The sequence below is a fragment of the Amblyomma americanum genome, chromosome 4, assembly GCF_052857255.1.
Source record: "Amblyomma americanum isolate KBUSLIRL-KWMA chromosome 4, ASM5285725v1, whole genome shotgun sequence".
Classification (NCBI taxonomy): Eukaryota; Metazoa; Arthropoda; class Arachnida; order Ixodida; family Ixodidae; genus Amblyomma; species Amblyomma americanum.
The window spans coordinates 63676141-63681633 of NC_135500.1; the positions used below are offsets into that span (position 1 = coordinate 63676141).

General features: G+C 45.4%; 1 pseudogene; it reads left to right on the plus strand.

Annotated features, from left to right (window-relative positions):
* Positions 1 to 1333: 1333 nt before the first annotated feature.
* LOC144129528 (uncharacterized) lies at positions 1334 to 4395 on the plus strand (annotated as a pseudogene).
* The last annotated feature ends 1098 nt before the right edge of the window (positions 4396 to 5493 follow it).

A 5493-nucleotide genomic window follows, 5' to 3' on the forward strand; every position in this document is an offset into this window, starting at 1 on the left:
GCACTCAGAAGCGCTCACAGTCAGCATTCTCAAGTTTTATGTTTTGACAAGGCTGCATTTTCATGTTAAATCAATCAATGAGTCGCGAGAAGCTGGCAGGAAAAAGAAGCTTCATGCTAAGATGGGCAAGTGCTCATAGTCGCGCGGCTAAATGTACTGTGCAAACAAGAAAACACGGCATTCCTTTGAGTAATTCAAGAATAGGTTTCACACTGTGCATAGTTGGAGCGCTGCAATAAAGGAGTGCTTTGTTTTATAAAAGTTATTTTATCTTGTCTTGCATTCATCAGCGTTTATACATCGGCAGCAATTGACCCTTCGTTTTGATGAAAAAAAATGCATTCATGAAAATAACAATTAAAACAGGGGCATGAAATGTAAAGTTCGACGATAACTCGTCCGGTCAGGTAGAAGATTCATGTAAAAAGGAAAGGAACGCCGACCAAAGGTCAGAACGTCTTCTTTTTTAACAACCTTTGGTCGGCGTTCCTTTCCTTTTTACAAAACAGAGGCATGCATACCACACTTAAAATTATCGCATTCACATATAGTACGCTGTACACACAACGGTCTCCAAGTGAAGCGTTTTTTTTATTGCAATTTCTTGTTGCCCCGCCCCTCTACTAAAACCCTTCCGATGGCTCAAGCTGGAGTACACTCGGCCACGTTTGCCGACAGCTTCGAGTTGGCCGCTGGATAACCCCGATGATCGATAGAATATTTGCTCCTCTCCCTGTACTCAGCCTTTCCTATGGGCGGCGATAATACTAGTATGCACTAACGTTGAAATATGGGAGCCGTACCTGCAAAAGAGCACGATCAGCGTTGCGAAGCATTAACGGGGCCGCTCGTCCGCACCACCGCGCTATCGGCTGTTGGCTACTACTACATCTAATTTTCTTGATTCGCCGACAATATCTGTGTACAGCTTCACCTATTTGTAGGACCTGTTTTAAAAGACAGAGCCTTGCTTATTTCTCCGACGATTCTATGCACAGCGCGCATCCACGGCGCGGCGCGCCGCATTTCATACAGCCCATGCTCTGGTGGCGCCATCTGGTATCGTCGACACAAGTCGCCTCACCGCTGGCCGCTCCCTGAACCCACTACCCATATTCTAGAGCACTGTAATTTCGTGAACGTTGTTGCACGTGTTCGAATTTCTGCGTTTCTTTTTTTTTTCCCGTGCAGCGTGTGTCACGAAACTCAACGCTGTTACAGAGTTACCACCTGTACGGTAACGACGTTGGTAACGACGAGGAAGTACGTCGGTGCCGGGAGGTGTGTGTCTAGTCTTTAATAGGCAAACAACAATAGTGTGCAGGCTGTGATAATGCCTGGGCATTGCTGCGTACCACGGTGCCGCGGGAACTATGATGGTGGTGAGCTTGTGCGAGTCTTCACCTTCCGTTCGGACCAAGCAGGAAGAGCTCAATGGATTAAAGCTATCCACCGTGCGGACTTCATTCCAGGAAGGCAGTCGGTGGTAAGGAAACATTCCTTTGACTGTCGTGGTTACGCCTTCGTCAGTTGCATTGAAAGCGCTGCGGGCAGCATGTCGCGAGATAATTCCGTAGTGCTGCCTCTTTTGGACCGGGTAAATCTGTAAAGTCGTAGCGAAATAGTATTGCTGACATTCAGTTCACACGACATTTATAGAAATTTCTCTCGTACTGTCATGCACCTGTCTGATTTTTAAACTTCAGGTTCTAGAGCTTTTACTGTCTTTGTTTTGTCTTATCCCAGGTCTGTGAGCGCCACTTTAAACCGTCCGACATGGTAAATAGAACAAGCTACACGGATACAAAGACCGGCAAAGTAATTGAAGTGGCACTCAAGCTCGTACGGTTACGACCTGATGCTGTTCCAAGCATACTTCCCGACTGCCCGGCATATCTTTCTGCCCCAAATTCAAGCACGTCTCGAGAGGCCCCAGATGAAAAGAGGACGCGCCGAGAGGCAGCTGCGCTACAAGATGCCATCAACTTGTCTATTGAAGCACACCAGGCTTAAGAGGACCGAAACAAAATTGACAACTTTCAGGCGCTGTTGAAATGCATACCATGTATAAAGGTCTCCTAATTCTGGACGGTTGTTTACCAGCATGACTTTATACTCTTCCTCAATCTGACTGTCGATGGTGCCCCAGCAATCAAAAAGTCAGTTAAAGTCACCGAGGACCTCTCTCTAAAGCTGTATATTCATGATGTCGAGGTCACCAAACTTGATGGCGTGGAGATCATTCCAAAAACTGTGAATGATATTAGGTGCTTAACAGGTCTGCTGGATGCTGTTGAGAGCCCTGATAAGAATCCTGCCTTCCGCCAACCTGAAGACAAGACTGGTGCAATATTGAAGCTCGTGCTATCTCTTCTTGAAGACGCAACAAATCAAGAAATGCAAGACGAAAATCGGCAAGATGCTTTGACATTTTTAAAAGAACAAGTCTTTCTCCTTTTAAGCAAGTCACCCCGCTACTCTTCAGAGCTGTTGGTATTTTCCCGCCTTCTATTTACCATCTCTCCTCATGCTTATAGGTACTTGCGTAACTACGGAGGTCTCACATTGCCGCATGAGTCCACGATCAGGCGTGTATGCAATGCATATGTTATAAATCCAGCAGCTGAGCAGCAGGATGTTTCTTTCCTGCTTTATGCAAAGAAGCTCGCGAGTGCAATGAAGGATCATGAGAAGACAGTGGTTCTCATGGTGGATGAGATCCATCTACAGGCATATTTTGATTACAAGGGTGGCACGATTGTGGGCACTGCCAGCAACACTACAAATGCAGCAAAGACAGCTCACGTCTTTATGATTCAAATCCTCCTGTCATCACAAAAAAGTGTTGTTCACATTTTGCCAGTAGAACAAATCAATGCTCAACAGCTGAACACTGTTCTCCGCAGCATCATAAATGAGCTTGAAAAGGTTGGGCTTCGCATCATTGCAGTCATCACAGATAACAACTCTATCAATCGCAAAACAATGTCTCTCTTTGGATTGTCATCAAAAGTCAGCAGCTCCTATCCTCACCCATCAGATCCCACTCGTCCTCTTTTTTTCGTTATTGACCCTGTTCACTTGTTGAAATGTATTCGGAACAATTAGATCAACCAAAAGAACCATGGAACCTGCATGTTTTTTCCTTCACTTATGAATTTGGACTCCAACCCGAAAATTATCACTGCTTCGTTCAAGACCCTCTGGGATCTCCACCTAAAAGAACAAGACCACCTTATCAAGGCTGCTCCAACACTGTCGGTAAAGGCCCTCAATCCATCTAATATGGAAAGGCAAAATGTGAAGCTTGCACTGAAGGTGTTCAACCTATCAACCATAGCTGCTCTAGAAACATGCGGTCAACGCTATACACTGCAGCATGCCGCTGGAACAGCGGAATATTTAAAGGTTGTCGAAACCTGGTGGAGGATTGTTAATGTGAAGTCGCCCAGCAAAGGATGCCGGATTCATGATGACTTGCAGACTCCTATTTCAGAAAAGCTGTGCCCACAAGTCGAATTCCTTCAAACCATCATGCAATGGCTTGACCGCTGGGAGAGTTTGAAGTTTGACAATGGAATTCCCACTCGGGAGACCCACAGTGCCTTGCATCTTACTACGGAAGCCTTGATCAAGATAATAAACTATTGCCTTGAAGACCTTGGATTTGACTACGTACTTCTGGGGAAGTTCCAGACAGACTGCTTGGAGGAAAGATTTGGCAAGTAGAGGCAGCTTTCCGGGTCGCAATACCATGTGTCCATCAGACAAGTGTTCGAATCTGAACGCAGGCTTCGCCTACAAAGAGCCCTGGCGCTTCCAGACAAGGATTCAGGGGCACCTGCTGTCAGCATTGATGAGGCGATTCTACAGAGGTTCAGCATTGAAGTAAATGACAAGGACTTCGAAATGAAGGCACAAAATCTTCCAGTTATAACGTACGTGGCCGGATACTGCGCCCATGCAGCACTTAAAAAACTTGCATGCACTGCTTGCCGAGCAAATTTGGTAGAAGATGAGGACGTCATAATTGAGAATGCAGAAATTATAGCGAACATGAATCGCGGTGGGCTCAAGTTCCCCCAACCTGCAGTTGTGAATGCTGTAATGACTGCAGAAATCGTCCTGGACAAGCTGCGAAGTGAAAAGTATGCTGTGCACTTCCATTCTCTAGCGAACCAAAGGCAAGCCCTTTTCACACTGGCTACCAACCTGATAAGTGACGGTGACGGTTTCGACGAATGTGAAAGAGGTCATAGTCCTCACTTGGCCATGCATCACATTCTCAGCGCTGCAACAAACATTCTGCTGAAAAACTATTGTAAAAATAGGAAAGACAGTATTGTGCAAGCAAATGTTGCTCAAAAACGGAAGTTTAACGCTTTGAAATCTTGACTGTTCTAACTCCTTGTGTTTCACACCTGTGAAAGTTTTCTGAATACTTGTACTCTGTAATAAGGATATCTGTGAAAGACATGAGAGCGCTAAATGGCAGCACGGACGAGTAACGGAACAGGACGAGCGCTTCACTTTCAACTGGATTTATGCAAGGAATAGCGTTTATATAGCCTCTGCCCTTATCCATGCTCTTAATCGCAGTTGGATAAGGTCAGAGGCTATATAAACGCTCTTCCTTGAATAAATCTAGTTGAAAGTGCAGCGCTCGTCCTGTTAAGTTACTCGTCCGTGCTGCCATTTTGCGCTCTCATGTCTTTCACTAATACGCGCCAACAAGCCCAGCTGCAAGTACTTCTTAATAAACATATCCTTTGTATGTAACACAGCTTGCTTCAATATTATAAAATCGAAAGGCATCTATCTGCTCAGTCGATCAGTTCAGATGCCATGCATGAAGCTGTAAGCTGTTCTGAGAACCATAACTTATGGCAATGTTTTTTTGTGTATGTTTGTGGAGGGAGGCTGAGTGTTGGTTTGGAAGAAAAAGGTTACAAATAGGAGTCAGATTCCTGGAAAACAGTCGGCTCAAGGTGATATACCACACGGTTCAATTTTTGCCGAAAATAATTTCTAAGTCCGCGTCATGCAACGAGCTATTAACAAAAATAAAGATGTATATGTGAACGCACAGCGGAATATCAATGCCCCGCAGAAAAAAAGTGTGCTGACTTTCAGGCAATATTAGGCGACAATAAACGATACTAAATAGCCAACATATATTCATAATCCGGAAACCGCTAACTCAATTTTTAAACCTATTCACCGCTGACTATGTACCGGAAATGACATCATACATATACGCCAGCATTAAATCATGGGGCCAAAATCTTCATAGGACGATTTCACGTAGCGCTGCAGTTACACAAGAACGAACGAGCGCGCCGCAGCGTCCCTTCATGAAGAACACGAACTCTGGCGCCCGTCGTAGTGTGATGACGTCACGGAGGAGCAGAGAGGCCTTCCCTAGTCTAGAGGGTGTTGCCTCAGTGCGGCTACGGGGATCCCTCTATCCAGGCATGAGCTATCAATTTGGCC